The 18,463-nt window shown below is 41.3% G+C and overlaps 1 protein-coding gene across 9 annotated transcripts in view; it reads right to left on the bottom strand.

The window, feature by feature from the left end:
* Positions 1–18,463, bottom strand: part of BMPR1B (bone morphogenetic protein receptor type 1B) — an 825,728-nt gene that overhangs the window by 535,671 nt on the left and 271,594 nt on the right. For all 9 annotated transcript variants that reach the window (XM_029597567.1, XM_029597542.1, XM_029597519.1 and 6 more), the window contains one exon: positions 8,456–8,547. The gene's annotated coding sequence lies outside the window, so the exon portion shown is untranslated. The remainder of the gene's footprint in view (positions 1–8,455; positions 8,548–18,463) is intronic.

Below are 18,463 nucleotides of genomic sequence, written 5' to 3' on the forward strand. Positions count from 1 at the left end.
ACTTCTCTCTTGGGGTTCCCTAACTCTCCTGTTTCATTAGCCTGTTGCTAATTTAATATAAAATGAATAAAAAATAATTTAATAATATTTAACAATTTAATAATAATTTAATAATAATAATTTAATAATAATAATTTAATAATATGAATAAAAAATAATTTAATTTAATATGTAAAGCCTGTTGCTAATTTACTGTTTCACTGTAAACCGAGGTGATGTATAACTATATGTACCGCGGTATATAAGAATCTATAAATAAATAAATAAATAAGTATGCTTTGAAGATACCTCCCTCCAAATCATGCGCTGTTGAGCAACTGTCTGCTTTCCCCCTTGTTCTTGTTTAAAGCTGCTCTATTTCATTTTTAATAGGTTGGCACCAGATAAAGTTTACACTACAATTGTAAACCTTAAATCAGGTAAATCTTCTACAGACCCTCTAACCAAAAATGCCTGCCAGCTAAGACCAGAATACTAAAATTACAAAATATATAACAGGAATAAAATCAACTTGCCTAAAAATTAAATAAAACAGAAAAAAAACAAAACTGTTCATCAAATTGAAATAACAGTACATAAAACCTTTGGCTTAAATAATTCTCTGACTATTTGGTACACTTCCAGGTTTAATAAAAAATAGTGTGTAAAATAAAACCATGTGGGCGGAGTAAACAGCACACACATGTAGAGAACATACAGTGAGAATTAATGTGTGGCAAGCAATCTACTGTTAAGAGATATTGACCAGTAGATTGTTTGCCTCACATTAATTCTCGCTGTAAAATAAAACAATCCCATACCAAAGGAGTATGAAACAAACAAAATACAAATAAGCTATCATAAAACTTATCTAAAATGAGTAACAATTAAAACTGTCTGTATATTATAGAAATGAACAACTACAGTTCTAGTGTGTCAGTTCCCATCCATAAAATAACAAAACGGATGAATTTAAAAGTCAAGGATTTTATCAATTTCTAAAACACACATAGTTATCTATAAAACAGAGTTCCCTAGGTATAGTATTCCACAGCACTAGGAGCCTGACAAGAAAATGTTCTTGAGTAAGCGACACAAAACCTCAGAAAGAGAAGGAACCATGCGTAGAGCTTCTCATGTCAAATGCAGGTGACAAAAGGGTACAGCAGGAATTAGCCTTTTATTTAAATAACTTGGACCAATGCCATGCAAAGATTTGAAATCAGTGTAAGAATCTTATATTTTACATGGGCGAGAACAGGTTACCGTGAATAATTTTTAACACTGGAGTGATGTGAGAACGTAACTTAATACCACATAATAATCTCACTGCTGTATTTTGCACGTGTTGGAGCTTGTGTAAACTCCTCTGCAACAAACCTACATAAAAAGTTACAATATTCAGTTCCTGAAATAATAAAGTCCTGAATAGCAGTAGTTAGCTAAAAAAAAAAAGCAAGAGTTGTCTCAAATGCTATTGATGAAAAAGGCCATAAGTAATCTGCATGTCAATTGAAAGTTTAGGAACAAAAATCACTCCAAGTCTATGTACAGTGTCCATAATCTCAATGATAGGATTAGAAGAATATTTGTAGGCAGGTTTTCGGTTTTCCTATCCATTGGGTTTCAGTTTATGAGGAGTTAGGTTTTGGCCTAACAATAATTTAAGGTACTAGTGTCTTATCCACAGAAAAGTACCATTGTAAATCATCAGTCTATTTTTGATAACTTACTCCCAGCCTTCTCAGGGATGATGCAGCCACATATATATTTAATAGCTAAGGAGGCAAGACAGGTCCCTGGGGCACCGCATACATTAAAGACTGGAAAAAGAAAAATATTCCATCTAAATTGATTGGACTTTCCCTGTTAAGATATGAACCACTGAAGGACCATTCCTCTCAACCCTTAGTTTAGTCGACACAGTAGAATGTCATGGTTGACCATGTCCAAAAGAATTTATTCCTAACATTGCCAGCATCCAACTCCCATCTAATCTCATCCAAATTAGCTAGGTGTGCAGTCGCCGCGCTGAAAAATCATCCTAAACTCTTACCGACATGGATCATGGCCATTGCTCTCAGAAAACTGTACTACTAGACTGCCACCACTTTCCCGATTGTTTTAACTAAGAAAGGAATGTTTGATGGGGGGGGGGGGGTGATAGTTTAAAAACTTCTGAGTCCAGCAACAGTATTTTCAAAAGTGGACATACAGTTTTACAGCTTTTCTAAGAGGAGCTGGTAAACAGCCCTTCTGATAGTAATACATTTATCAACTGGAACAGATGGGTCTAAAAGTCATTCTCTAGATTACTTCATTAACCAATTTGGGCATAGGTCCAGAATACAGGTAGTCAGGCGTGTGACCATTAAACAACACATTCAGTTCTGATGAACTAATCAATCTAATTTAAATGTAACTGGTTTGCTATAATGTAAACCGGAGTGAAGGGAATGTCTGCTATACCTCGGTATATAAACGAATGCTAAATAAATAAATCTGACTGGCTCAAAACTCATCCAAGCAAAGTATAAGACATCTTCTTCCCCCATCACTATTTTAAAGATATCTCTTCAAAAATCTGCCAAATCAATAGGACTATCAATGAAAAAAAAAAAAAAAGGTTAAAAACTGATTTGAGATCAAAATGCCTCCATAAAAAATATTCACAGTCATCACACAGCACCCTCGTCCCTGAATTCAAATTACTTGCAACCTCTTTTTGCTTTTACCAATTGTACTAATTATAGTTAGGAAAAAGAAAGGAAGACAGGGAATCTACCCTGCAGTGTTGGCAGCCCCCATTTCCGCTGACTTGATGGCTTATACTGTATTTTTGGCCCAGGAATCCTCACAGTCTGGACTCTGGTCAATGGAGAGTGTGGGAGGGGAGACTGTGCTATCACATCTCCCTGACCTGAACATTTGGCTCAGCCCAGACATCACACCACCCCCCCCCCCCCCGAGATCCTGCTGTGAATCGTCTTCCCCAGAATCAGCTCTTTTCGTCGCAGACAAATGATGTTGTTGTTGTTGTTGGCTTGAGGTTGACTGCACAGAGGATTTCAGCAGGAGAACAGACCACAGCTGATGGCAACGACAATGCCAGAAACCCTGGGACTATGGAAGGAGAAATGCTGTAACATCTTGCTACAATGGGCAGGGTAGCAAGAAAGCAAACAGGTAGCCAGTTGAACTCTGGCGAGGACTCACTTGGTTTTTCATCTGGAAAGGCCGCGTGCGTTTGTGTTGGAAACTATTTGGAAGGCTATGGAAGGGCTTGGCAAAGTCCTGTTGGCTCAGCATGCCGCAGTAGCAGAGAAAAACCTGGCCTTGGAAAGTAAAGTGTCTCACTTTGAACATTTTAAAAGAATGGAACCGGTGGCAAAGCAAGTTAAGAACAGTGGCTTGTGTGAAGGATAATACTTACCGTCAGACCAAAAGAACTTGGGAAATATGGCTACAAGATGCAACCTTAGATTTATACATTTTCCTTTAGTTCCAATGGTACCTGCTACTGATTCAAATTTCTTCTTGAAATATTGAAAGCCCCTGATCAATCAATTCCTCCAATTGCCAGGCTATATTATCTGCCTCCTTTTAAAAAGCAAATGGCCAGAGTTCTCCAAGATGGATTGCCTCAGGTATGGGAGGAGAGTGTGGATTTGAAAGCAATTTTGGAGACTTCAGATACGACCATAGCAAAATCCTCTTTAATTGTGAGGCTGATTTGGATCCTAACAGAGACTGGCTTCTCTTGCTATTTTTCAAACATCGCGAAGAATTGTTTCTTCAGAGGAAAGTTCACATTTTTCCTGGTAAGGGCAAGGTTACCCAAAAGAAGGGAAGGCAATTTCTGTTAATGAGGCCAGGATGATTCAAATTGGGTTTGCCATTCTTTCAGAAATGTCCATGTAAATGTTTAGGTAAATATGATAATGTTTCTTATGTTTTATTTAATCATCTTCTTAAGTGATAAACCATTGCAGCAATTGAATTGGCTTTGAATGGATTCCTTTGGGTTTTTTTCATTGGCCTCTTTAGAAATATACCGATCACTCCTGAAGGCTTTCTTACATTATTGCACTTTTTCCTTGTGGAGTGTGGATTTGATCTCCACAAAATTTGTGGACTTAAATCTGGCATTTTAATTCTGTGTTTTTGATTACTTGGGCAAGATATATTGTGCTTTGTTTTTCCTAATTGGAACTCTAATTTTTCCTCTCAAAATTGAGGTTTGCAGTTGAAAATGGATAAATACAATTTTTTAAAAATCAATTACATTTAAGAATAGAGACATTAGAAGCCAAACCGTCTGAAACTTATTGATGATTATGAATAAGCTCCTTAATAGGCTCTCTCTCACAAATAATAGTAAACGATGGTGAGAATCTCCCTTGGGATCCATGATGGCTTTCTTATAATTTAACAAATGAACTCTGAAAAGCCAACTTGTTGATTTCTGAGTGAGATTTACAGCACCTGCGCTCTAGTCTGCATTCAGACTTTTTTCACGTCACAAAGTATCTCAGAAAACCAGTGGGTGGCACTGATTGAGCTAATTTTTCTACATTGAAAAGGGGCAAACCTATCTAAAATCTTCCTAATTTCCTGATTCCACAAGCTAACATTCTTCAGTGCCGCCCATTATTGGATTGGAAAAAAACGAGATAAGAGCATCAAAAAAGAGGAGGTATTTAGGATTTTTTTCTTATTATGTAAATTATGGACCCTAGATTATTTTTCTCACTGGTCCTCCAAACCACTAATGAAAATGTAATAGGAAAATGTTCAGACCAGGGAACTAGTGTAACTACAGTACTCTCCAAATTACCCTTTATGCCAGATTCCTCTTACAGAAGGCCAAATCTAATATATGGCTAGTAAGATACATGGGTCCCTTTACTGCTTGGGAGAAACCCATCTCCAAAATGATAGTAAATTCCCCTGGGGTTCTAGTTATATCAATATAAATATTAAAATCTCCAATGTAAGGAAATTTCACAGCAATACCCCTATCTGAAGGAATGCAATCTTTATCATACACAATGGAAAGATATCATGGTAGGTGTAAATCACAGGGAGGTCGATATTCATCACCAATTATCTGTCTACGTGGTGGGTGGGACGGGGCATTTCAGGGGGTGTCTACTTATCCATCTAACTTAGCTGGATAAGTGGCAATATTCAGCCGTATCAGACTCAGAACTGGATTTACTAAACCATAAAGATTTTTTGTGGGAGGGGCTCAACTAACATTGGGGGGGGGGGGAATGTACCCACAATAGTGGGCCTCTCCCCCAAAAATATGGCAGCTATATTACTGCATTGTTTTGTCTTGCAGTAAAAATTTGCAAGGCAAAACAATACGGCATGGGCCTTTAACGCACAGGGACACCATTGCCTTAAAGGGTCCACCTTCCAAAAAAAAAAGTGGCAAAAAGTAAAAAAAAATAAAAATTCAAACCTGATCCCCTCCTCTCCCCAGGGCCACCACTCAAGGTGGCCCCAACAAACATAGTACAAAATTAGAAATAAATATTATTCGCATGACTATAGGCCTCTCCCGCCTCCCAACCCAGTCAACAATTATCACATAGTGGCCACTATATACCAAAGATTTTATTTTTTAATTCAGGGGTTGGGAGAGGATGGGGTACTGAGGGATCCTGTCTGGCACTTTTGTATATTGAAAGGGAGGATGGGGGATACCCTATGGCTGCTATGCGAGACATGCTGATTGGGCTGGAGGAAGCGGCTGTCAACGAGTGAACATTTGCTTCTATTTTTATACTTTGATTGTTAGGGCCACCTCAAGTGATGGCTCCAGGGTGGGAATCAGATTTGATTCACACACTTTTTTTTTTTTTTTTGAGGCAGGCCTTTTAAATCTAATGCATAAGCATCAGGACCCATGTTAAGTTCTCGATGCTCCTGTGTTTGATTAGCAATTTCCCAATAAAATAACATGGTCGACAAATTTCTAGTCAGCTGCATTATTTTATTTATATCAGATTACCTATGATAGAGCTGCTTTTCAAGGATTTGCAAAATTCATGCATGCAAATCCCATGCAAAGCAGCTCATTGGACTAGGGGAGGGAATCTGGCCAAATGTATGTTAATTATCACAAATATCATGCAACAGGGCTAGATCACACGATATAGACTGTTTAGCGTGCACTATAGACTTACCAATAAGCTAGCTGGATAAATTAGACTTGCTACTGAGCAGGTCTGAAGTTAGCCAGATAAACTTATCCAGCTAACTCAAACTTTTCTAGGTATATTCAGCAACGTGACTGCACTGCTGAATATCACAGCTAAGTAACAGGGTCAGTCTTTATTCTGTGATGTGCCGGTATTGTGGCAGTATTTTTCTAATTAGGGGAAGGGAAGGACTGTGGGTGGGGTTTGGGTGGAGTTATCTCCCGGCAGCACCGCAGGAAATAAATACATCTTTTCCCGTGGCACCATGGGGAGCGATAGTGTGCAGCGCAACCACACTGCAGCGGGTAAAACTATGCCACTATGATGCGGCCATTTGCCCACTATCACACACACCCTCCCCCGCGCCACTTTTTCTTTAATCACGATAACTTTCTTAGCCAGATATTCATTGAATATCTAATCTAATGTGTATAAACTGCAATAAAAAGCTAAGTGGTGTCAATGTGGGAATGAATCACAGAGAGCCTGGGATAGCGATATTTAAAATCTGAAGGTCTCATTGTGTGTAAGTCACTAGTGCTAAGCATCCATGCTTGGGATACAGATGTTGCTTATGAAGTTTATTCATAAGACATGCTGTATGGTACTGGGTGAAGCTGAGGCTCTGTATTTTCCAATAGGGTAAATGAAGGAAGGTGGATCCTTTTCTGAAATGAAAATATTAGGTATGTGCGCTTTGGTTTTTAAACATGAAAAAGTCACAAAACAGGCTGTTTTGTTTTGTGCTTCAAAAAATGGGAAAAAAAAAAAAGATGAAATTCACTTTGTTTAGTTTTCCGTTTCTGTGAGCACAATTTGCATATTGTGCAAATAAAATGAAACTAGTGCACAAAATACATATTGTGTGCACTATGGGGCAGATTTTAAAACAGTACGCGAGCGCATACTTTTCGTTACGCACCCGGCGCAAACAAGAGTATGCCGGATTTTAATAGATACGCACGTGGCCGCGCGTATCTTTTAAAATCCGGGGTCGGCCTTGGGCAGGCGTAACTTACGCGCGCGGGCCAGCTGCCAGCGTGCCATGTTCCGATCCGGGGGCTGGTCCGGAGGCCACGGCCACACCCCCCCCCGATGACGCCACGCCCCCTGACATGCCCCTCCCCCAGGAAAGGAAAGCCCCGGGACTTACGCGCATCCCAGGGCTTGCACGCGCCGCCAAGCCTATGCAACATAGGCTAGGCGTGAGCAGGGGGTGGAAGGGGCAGCTTTTCGGGGGTTTAGCGCATGTCTTTGAAAATCTGCCCCTATTTGTATTTTACTTGCACGGTTTGCAAATTTTGCTCACAGAAACAGAAAACAAAATGAAATTAAATAAACCAAAAAAAAAACCCAAAAACCCAAAAGTAGTAATGAAAATCCTGAACCCCTTACCCTAGAACAAAATAAAGCATAACTCATTAGTATACACCCCCCTTAGATACTAAGGTGTTTCTCCTCGATCTATTTAATGAAATCAAGATTTCTAATCATAAATAACCTCTAAGTCTTTCATTTGGCAGCTAGAATTGTCAGTCTTCTCTCTCTTTTCTCAATGGATGTTTATCCTTTTGCCAAGACAGGCCAATCTAATACAATATAAAAAGAAATAAACCCCCTAACACATCAAGTCAGAATGTTGCTTAATGAGATTAGTCAACTCAGTATTTCATTTCAAACCCTTGTACCATTTTTTGTTGTAGTTTTTACCAAATATTGTGGCTTTTTTCTTTCCAGGGATAAGAAGTTGTGATGCAATCAGTCTTTTGACAGTAAAGTATATACTTTTCAGATACTTGCACAGTAAACCAAACAGGAATTCAATGAAGCTCCTATAAATCAAGATTTCTGGAAAACAACCCAAGACTGATGTGTCAAAGCTAACTCAGATCAGATACACTGTAAAATTTTGAAGACCCAAACCCGGATCTTAACCAACCTGATGGACATTGCTGCATTCCTAATATTAAATATAATGAGCCACCATTAGATATGGCAAATCACTGATTATATTAGTCTTCTAAAGGAAGGCAATTTTGAATATGTCCTTCAGTGTTATAAACTAGGGTTGATAACCTTTATTTTCACTCAACAGGAACTTTTGTCGCACAAAGTTATCGCATCACAGCATACCACAATTTATTTTGTACACTACAAGATATTATATGGAAAATATTAGTTTACAGGAACATAGTAGAGAGTACTGCTTTCAGGAACAAATTCCAGAAGAATTGATTTCATGAAATACCAACTGTCAATCTTACCTTTTGTAACTCTAGTACTTAGTCACTCAAGCCGGAGTACAATACTGTCTCTTCTCTGTTCTGCATTAAAACAGGCTTTGCCAATGAGTGATCTGCAAAACATAACAGGTGCATCAATTGCACAAATGCTTCATATGGCAATGAGCATATTATGCTGTGCCACTTGCTTGGTAGCATGGTTTCTGCAGTACTGAATATGCATTTCTCAGCTCCGTTTTAGACAAATTCTCCTTGAAATGCAATCATTCAAATCCAGGGTGCAAATCCCACTGCTGCTCTTTGTGACTTCAAGTAAAGTCACTTTACCCTCCATTGCTTCAGATTCAAACTTAGGGCCTGTTTTAGTAAGGCTTTGTTCCCATTCTGTGTCTATGGGAAAAATGTTTAATAAATGAGAACCTTAGATTGTAAACCCTCTGGGGATAGGGGATTATCTGCAGTACCGGAATGTAATCCGCTTTGAAGGGCCAAAATGTGGACTATAAATAAAATCATTCATTAGTAAATCAATCTAAGTAGCAGAGATACTAAGGTATAGATTGTTAAAACTATTACAAAAAGGAACACAGAGTATAACATTTTCTGAGCCTGAGGCTGTAAAAGCATAAAGACCAGAGGTTCCAGTCTTCTCTCGCAGGAAGCCTGTTTGAAAAAGAACCGGGGGACGGAGGCTGCATTGGCCTCCCTACTCGAAACCTAGCTGGCAGGACTGTCTTTTTATGGGTCTATGCTTGCGCTTCCACAGTGTGCTCGCGCTTTTAGCCAAGCTAAAAAGAGGCATTCCTGGCAGCAGGCTCAGCGCAGGGGAGGAAAACCGGCCTCCCTCTGAAAATCAGCCACAAATTGCGTACATTAAGAGCGGGCAAACACTTTGCAGCTGGGAAGCCACTGAAGCTCATCTTCCCACACCAGCAATAACACTAGACACCAGAGCTCAAAGTATTTCTCGCCTATACAACTGGATTAACATTTTCATCTGGAGGCCTAATTCTCAGATCTCTTTTTGTGTGCTGCTAGCTATTTTTATCTTCTTTAGTATGGCCGCTCTGACAGCCTTTGCAATGGTAATCCTTCAGAGAGGTGAAAGGAAGGAGGATGGGGTTTTTTTTTTTGGTTTGGGTTTTTTTTTTGCTTAATACAAAACAACTTTAGACTTTTTCTCATTGTACTGTTGTCTTCTTCTGATTCCTTCCCCTGATTTTCCTTTAGTTCCATTGTCCTTTCTCCATCACTCCCTGCCTTTTCTTTGCCCTTGGGTAATCCTTTTTCCATGGAGTTAATTGTTCCCAAGGGTAGGCAGAAATAAATATTTCTGTCTGGAGCTGTCTTTAACAACTCTGTTTCCCCCTCTCTCTTGTCCCAAAGGTGTGCATTGTGTGTGTGTGTGTGTGTGTGTGTGTGTGTCTGTCTGTCTGTCTGTGTGTGTCTGTCTGTCTGTCTGTCTGTGTCTGTCTGTCTGTCTGTGTCTGTCTGTGTGTGTGTCTGTCTGTGTGTGTCTGTCTGTGTGTGTCTGTCTGTGTGTCTGTCTGTCTGTGTGTCTGTCTGTCTGTGTGTCTGTCTGTTTGTCTGTGTGTGTGTGTGTGTGCACGCTCGTTGGGATGCTTTGATGCTGGGTTGCAAGGACAAACAGGCTGGACACAGGGTGTTCAGAAAAAAATGAACAGATTTTTTCAAAAGGTTCAATCAATGTCCACTAATGAAGTAAAGGGTGATTTTACAGCTGGATGTCCAGTTCCTTCTGTGTAGGCGTTTCTGAGCTCAGGTTCCCCTGGGATTTAGCTCACCACTCCTGTCCTGTGGGCATGAGAGTCCCAGCTTCTGGGGAAAGTCCTACTCTGTGTGACATCTCCTTAAACATAGAAAGATCCCACCTGAATCTTTCTTCTCGGTCTCTGGGGCAAAGATGCTGTGGAGGCTCTTCAGATATTCCTGCTTTTCTTCTCGGGACTTTTCGAGAGGAAAGATTAATACTTGAGAAAAAAACCCAGGATAATATAGCCCACAATATTCAATGAGGAGGGGGTAGCAAAACTTCCTCACAACCAAAACGTGCAAATCTCTCAGTCCAAAACTCTCTGTGGATGACGAGTCACTGCTGCATCTCCACTGCAGGGGAAGTGGCAGGCAGGTCTTCTCATCCCTGTCCGTTGGATATAGGGCTTGTCCTTTACCACACAGAACCAAGATTTCATCCCAATGAAACTCACACAATTGCCCAACCAAAGACTGAAGTCCTTCTCTCAAAACAGAGGCAGACCCTACGCACCCAAGGGATGCACTACATAGGACTCCCCAAAAATCCTCCTCCTCCTCTTGAACCCGGCTCCTCCTTCCTTAGAAGCCAACTCAAAATGACCACACCTAACCTGCTCCTAGCCCTTCCACATAGGCAGAGACTAAACCATCACAGACAACCTCAGGTGGAGATGCTGAAAGGAATTTGTCCCTCTAGATATCTAACCCTAAGGGCAGGGATCTAGGAATATCTAGTATGCAACTAGAGTGTCCCCACACCTTTGGAACCTTTTCATTTTCAAATCATTTCTCTTCATCTTGGTCTTCCTCACCTTTCTCTCTCTTCCCTCCATGACCATCTGTTAATGTCTTCCTTCTTTCCATCTCTCCCTCTCAATCACTGGTCTAACCTCCATCACTTCTTATAATTCTTATCCCTCCATCTCTTGCCTTCCCATTTCTCTCTCAGCCCAATTGCTCTTCTCAGTCTTCCTTCTTCCATCTCATCTCCCACTCTCACCCTCTTCCAGCCTACCATTCCCCCTCACCATATCTCATCCCATTTCCTATGTTTCATGGAGTGATTAAATACAAAGTAATTCATGTAGGAAAAAAATGATTCCAACTACAGGTACAGTGATGCTGGATCGGTGGTGATGTGAATCGGAATAGGTTCCGATTCACATCGTTATTTTTTAGTAAGGCCCGACCCTTTAAAATTGACCCCTTACCTTCCCCACCCTCCCGAACCCCCCCAGAACTTTTTATGATTACCTGGTGGTCCAGTGGGGGCGTGGGGACCGATCTCCCGCTCTCGGGCCATCGGCGCCATTTTGGCTGCCACTCAAAAATGGTGCCGATGGCCCGATAAAAGAAAAACCCACCCGACCCTTTAAAAACAATCCCTTAGCTTCCCCCACCCTCCCGAGCCCCCCAAAACATTTTAAAATTACCTGGTGGTCTAGTGGTGGTCCCGGGAGCAATCTCCCGTTCTCGGGCCGTCGGCTGCCACTCATAAAGATGGCGCCGATGGCCCTTTGCCCTTACCATGTGACAGGGTATCCGTGCCATTGGCCGGCCCCTGTCACATGGTAGGAGCACTGGATGGCGGCGGCCAGCCAGTGCTCCTACCATGTGACAGGGGCTGGCCAATGGCCCTTTCTCTCTCATATACACACATTCATTCACACACACACACACACACACACTCATGCACCTTTGTACCCTCTCTTCTCAGAGCACTGGATGGCCGGCGCCATCTTTAAAGATGGCGGCGGACAGCCAGTGCTCCTATCATGTGACAGGGGCCGGCCAATGGCACGGATACCCTGTCACATGGTAAGGGCAAAGGGCCATCGGCGCCATCTTTATGAGTGGCAGCCGATGGCCCGAGAACGGGAGATCGCTCCCGGGACCACCACTAGACCACCAGGTAATTTTAAAATGTTTTGGGGGGCTCGGGAGGGTGGGGGAAGCTAAGGGATCGTTTTTAAAGGGTCGGGTGGGTTTTTTTTTTATCGGGCCATTGGCGCCATTTTTGAGTGGCAGCCAAAATGGCGCCGATGGCCCGAGAGCGGGAGATCGGTCCCCGCGCCCCCACTGGACCACCAGGTACTCGTAAAAAGTTTTGGGGGGGTTCGGGAGGGTGGGGGAAGGTAAGGGATTCGTTTTATAGTATCGGGGTGGGTTTAGGGGTTGTTTTGGTGTGCCGGTTTTCCCCGCCCTCCCCCGATTTATGATTTTTCACGATAAATCGGGGGAATTTCTATTGTATAGTGACTCTTAACGATTTTTGACGATTTTTTTAAATCGTCAAAAAACGATTCACATCCCTACTGAGGTGAGGTCTGCTAGCTGTACCTGCTGGGTTGAAGGTTTTTCTGATTTTGGTAGAGGTGCCTGCAGCAAGTGGTAGAGATTTGATTGCTGCGTCAAGGACCCACCACGCCCGCTCTACCGTTCCATGCCCTGCCACCCCGTGCCCCACTCCCTGGCTCTCATTGTGCTTGATAACTTGTAATGTGGCCCCAGCACAAAAACATTTGCCCACTCCTGTTCTAGAGTGGAATCTCAGATACAATTCATCCTACAAATTAAAAAAAGGGTCAAAAAAAGAACATGCATCTCCCACAATGGCTAAATGATGCTATGAAGAAAAAAAAAAAAAAGCTATTAAAGCCAAAAAGGTATCCTTTAAAAAACTAAAACCAAGAACGGAGGAAAACAGGAAGGTGCATAAGCACTGGCAAGTTAGATATAAAACACTAATAAAATAGGCCAAGAAAGAATTGCGAGATTAATGCCAAGGACACAAAAACTATTCATAAAAGCTTTTACATGAAAAACGGGAAATCTGTGAGGAAATCAGTTGGGCGATTAGATGACCTGTGGATAAAGGTACAGTCAGAAAATATAAAGTCATAACTAAATAAATTCTTTGCTTTGGTCTTTCATGTGGAGGACATCAGGGGATATGCTCATGCCAGAAACATTGTTTGTAGGTGATGTTTCAGAAGAACTGAAACAAATCAATGTGAATCTTGAAGAAGAGTTAGAGCAAATTGACAAACCAAATAGTAACAAATCACTGAGACCGGATGATATTCACCCCAAGGTTCCAAAGAAACTCAAATACAACAGTGCAGACCTGCTACTAGTAATCTAATTTATCATTTCAATCTGCCTCTGTACCTAAGGACTGAAAGGTAGCCAATGTAACGCCAACTGTACTAAATTTGGTATTATCGATATCCAGGATTTTGAGTTTTGTGTAACTCCTATCCATTTTGACTGTTGTATCAAACCATACTGTCTGATGATCACTAGAACCTTAGTTGGGTATCTACCCAGACATTAGAGCTCTATACAGTAAAATGGATTGCGCTTCATGGACGCGGCTTGCATTTGCATGCCATTTAAATACTGTATTGAGCGGTATGTGATCCGGACTGTGCGTGCGGCAAACGAGGGTGCGCCCGGCACTACCGCACTCTTTCTTCCGCATCCTTACTGTATTGGCCTGTTAGGGCATAGCCACTGCTATTAATTGCATCAGTAGCATGGGATCTTCTTAGTGTTTGGGTAATTGCCAGGTTCTTGTGGCCTGGTTTTGGCCTCTGTTGGAAACAGGATGCTGGGCTTGATGGACCCTTGGTCTGACCCAGCATGGCAATTTCTGATGTTCTTAAACTGTCTCCATTTGTAAGTACCAGGTCCAACATCATCCTTTTCCTCATGGGGTCCATCAGCATTTCTCTGAGGAGAGCCCTTTGAAGGGAGACCAGGATCCCTCTACTTCTAACCAAGTACAACAACGGGACACTCAAATTCACATGCAGCAGGTTAAAATCTCCCACCAACACCTATTCTCCCTTCATTCCGCTTTGTGGAAATCTGCAACCAGATCTCTGTTGATTTTCTCCACTTAAGTTAGAGATACGTAAACCACGCTGGTGCAGATCAAAGTGCCATCACCCCTTTCCAATACAGCTCACAGTGCCTTCTCTTACCCCATATTCCTTAAATTTCTGTTTTGATATTTTTTCCATAAAGAGCTAATCCTCTCCCCTTTTTCTGTCAGCCCTGTTCTTCGTAGATATATTATGGCCTGGTATGGCCATATCCTATTCATCGGGCTCAGTGAATCATGCATCTGTGTTATAACAATATCCAATGTTTGCCTCCACCATTATGTTAAAGGGGAAAAGTGAAAGCTGGCTAGGGTGAGGACATGGAAGACCACATGTTTTTGTCAGTTGGGTAGGGATGGAGTCAGGATTGGTGTCATGGGGGATGAGGAGGACCAGATTCAACTGTTTTGTGTAAGTGGGTTATGTCAAGGCAGGTAGGGGTTCTGTGACTCTGTGATAGTATATACTGGGGAGTCTGCGACAAATATCTAAAAGGATGCCTTTTAGAAACAAAGCCAAATAATGTATTCATCTTTTAGACCTCTGCAGGGTTTGAATGTCCCCCATAACCTATGGTTAGAGTTCAAAGAGAATCATGTTTAAAATAAAAAAATCTCAAAACTCTACAACTACAGTTCTAATATGTAGTCTGAATTTCAAGAAACCCATGCCTCAATTCTTACTTCAGAGACATCTAAAACTGCTCAATTTGCAACAAGATAATCCATGCTAGGATCAAATACATGCTTTGACACAGTTACCAGATTTGAGGTAGGCCTCAGCAACTCTGTCAGAGGTCACTGCCTATCTCAATAGTATCCTCTTACCGATCGCTCCAGGAAGTCAATTCACTGTTACCAATGACAGCAGCAAAGCACACACAGAACAAGCAAGGGACTGTTGCTCATTTCCGTCCTATGCCTTACCTGTCTGCCCCATAATACCTGGGAGCAAATATCATATTGCAGTAATATAAAATGAAAATAAATGTAATAATTGATGACAAACTTTTAAGTAATTTGCAAGTTATAAAATGCATACTTTCTGGAGGATAATCCGTTGAAGTAAACTAAGATTTAATTAGTTTTAAAAAGAGCCAGCTGTCATCATTCAACACACTTTCATTCATTACTGCACAAATACACTAATGGAGATATGGAAGTAAAAGACTCCAAATTTATTTGATAGCAAACAGCAGCATAACAGTGCAAAATATTTTTACTGAATTTGGAAGCATGAAGAAAAGCAATAGGTCTCAGGTGAGAGTCTGGAAGAGACAGGATATGCTTCTTCCTGTAAGAGCCAACTGCAAAGCAGCCCTAGAACATAAGAACATAAGACTTGCAATACTGGGTCAGACCAAAGGTCAATCAAGCTCAGTATCCTGTTTCCAACAATGGCCAAGCCAGGTCACAAGTACATGGCAGGATCCCAAGGGGTAGTTAGATTCCAAGTTGTTTATTCCAGGAATAAGCAGTAGATTTCTGCAATTCTACCATTTCCTCCAGGAACTTGTCCAAACCTTTTTTAAATGCAGCTACATTAACAGCTTTCACCACATCCTCTGGCACAAATTCCAGAGCTTAATTATGCGTTGAGTAAAAAATATTTTCTTTTATTAGTTTTAAATGTATTATCTAGTAACTTTATTGTACGTCTCTGGCCTTTGTACTTTATGGCACAGTAACTGGTTAACGTTTACTCATTTCATTCCACTTATTTTACAGACCTCTATCATATCTCCCCTCAGCTGTCTCTTCTCCAAGCTGAAGAGTCCTAACCTCTTTAGTCTTTCTTCATTGGGGAATTGTTCCATCCACTTTATCATTTTGGTCGCCCTTCTCTATACCTTTTCTAATTCTGCTATATCTTTCTTGAAATGTGGTGACCAGAACTGCACACAATACTGAAGATGAGGTCTCACCAGGGAGTGATACAGAGGCATTCTGATATTCTCTGTTTTATTCTCCATTCCTTTCCTAATAATCCCTAACATTCTATTTGCTTTCTTGGCTGCTGCTATCCATTGAGCAGAATATTTCAACATATTTTCAATGACGATACCTAGTTCCTTTTCCTGAGTGGTGACTCCTAATGTGGAACCTTGCATTATATAGCTATAATTTGGATTACTCTTCCCTAAAGGCATCACTATGCACTTGTACATATTACATTGTTTGCTATTTACATGCTTGGTTTCCCAGTTTTGCAAAGTCCTCTTGCGATTTCTCACAATCCTCTCATGATTTAACAACTTTGAATTATTTTGGGTCGTCTGCAAATTTGATCACCTCACTTGTTTTTCCCATTTCAAGGTCACTTCTAAATATAATAAAAAGCAGTGGTCCCAGAACAGATCCCTGGGGCACTCCTTTATTCACCTTTTTCCATTGGGAAAAATGTATAATTTAGTCCTCTCTATTTTCTATCTTTTAACCAGATGGCAACCCACAACAAGACACTGTGCCCTAGTCCATGAATTTTTAATTCTCTAAGTCATCTCTCATGAGGGACTTTGTCCAAATGCTTTCTGAAAATCCAGATACTCTATCAACTGGCTCACCTTTATCCACATGTTTATTTATGCCTTCAAAAGAATGTAGCAAATTTGTGAGGCAAGACTTCCCATAGTAAATCCATGTTGGTTTTGTCCCATTAAACTATGCTTATCTATATGTGCAGCAATTTTGTTCCCTATGATAGTTTCTACCATTTTGCCTGGCACAGACATCAGAGTCATTGGGCTGTGGTTATCTGGATCACCTCTTGATTCCTTTTTAAAAATTGGAATTACATTGGCAACCCTCCCCATCTTCAGGTACCATAGATGATGTTACTGATAGTTAACAAATTTCCAATAGCAGGTCCGCAATTTCATTTCTCAGTTTTTTTCAGCAATCTGGGATGTATACCATCCGGTCCAGGTGATTTGATATTTTTTAGTTTGTCAATTTGCCCTAATACATCTTCCAAGTTCACTGAGATTTGTTTCAGTTCCTCTGAATCATCACCTTTGAATATCATTTCTGGCATGGGGATATCTCTTACATCTTCCTCAGTGAATACTGAAGCAAAGAATTAAAGCCATGGCAGAGAGACTAAATTGTCATCCCTAAGTATCCTTTACCCCTTGATCATCTAATGGTCCAACTGACTCCCTCGCAGGCTTTCTACCTTGAATATACCTGAAAAAGCTTTTATTATGAGTTTTTGCTTCCATGGCAAGCTTCTTTTAAATTTTCTCTTTGCCTTCCTTATCAATGCTTTACATATGATATACCACTGCTTATGCTGTTTCCTTTATTCGGACCCTTTTTCTACTTCTTGAAAGATGTTATTTTAGATATTACAGCCTCTCTCACTTCACCTTTTAACCATACCAGTAGTCTTTTAGCCTTCCTTCCACCTTTTCCAATTCATGGAATACATCTGGTCTGGGCTTACAAGATGGTATTTTTAAACATCCATGCCTGAGCTAAACTCCTAAACTTTGCAGTTGTTGCTTTCAGTTTTTTCTAACCATTTTCCTCATTTTATCATAGTCACCTTTTTGAAAGTTAAATGCTGTCACAGTAAATTTCGTTTTTGCGCTCCCTCCAGTTATTAAGTCAAATTTGATAATGTTGTAATCACTATTGCCAAGAGGTTTCAACACTGTTACCTCTTGCACCAAATTCCGTGTTCCACTAAAGACTAAGGAGCGGATTTTAAAGGGTTACATGCATAATATAAGCGCGTAACCCTTTTAAACCCACTCCTGCCACGCCAAGCCTATTTTGCATAGGCCCGGCGACTCGAGTATGTCCCGGGGCTTGAAAAAGGGGCAGGGAGTGGGCAGGGCGGGGTGGGGGCAGGACCGAGGCCTCCGGCACAGTGGCCGTGCCAGGGATCGCGCACTGGCACTCGGCCGGTGCGCGCAACCTACGCCTGCCCAGAGGCAGGCGTAAATAAGAAAATAAAGGTAGGGGGGATTTAGGTAGGGCTGGGGGGTGGGTTAGATAGAGGAAGAGAGGGGAAGGTGGGGGGGAACGAAAGGAAAGATCCCTCCGAGGCCGCTCCGATTTCAGAGCGGCCTTGGAGGGAACGGGACAAGCCATCGGGGCTCCCCTAGGGCTCGGCGCGTGCAAGATGCACAAGTGTGATTTTATAACATGCTGCGCGCGCATGTTATAAAATCAGGTGTACCTACTAAAATCGGGCCCTAAGTCTAAAATAGTTTCCCATCTTGATTGTTCTTGTACAAGCTGCTCCATGAAGCAGTCATTTATTTCAGCTAGGAACTTTACTTCTCTAGAATATCCTGATGTAATATTCACCCTGTCAATAATGGGGTAATCGAAACCACCCATTATTACTGTGCTGC

This window comes from Rhinatrema bivittatum, chromosome 1 (genome assembly GCF_901001135.1).
Source record: "Rhinatrema bivittatum chromosome 1, aRhiBiv1.1, whole genome shotgun sequence".
Taxonomy (NCBI): Eukaryota; Metazoa; Chordata; class Amphibia; order Gymnophiona; family Rhinatrematidae; genus Rhinatrema; species Rhinatrema bivittatum.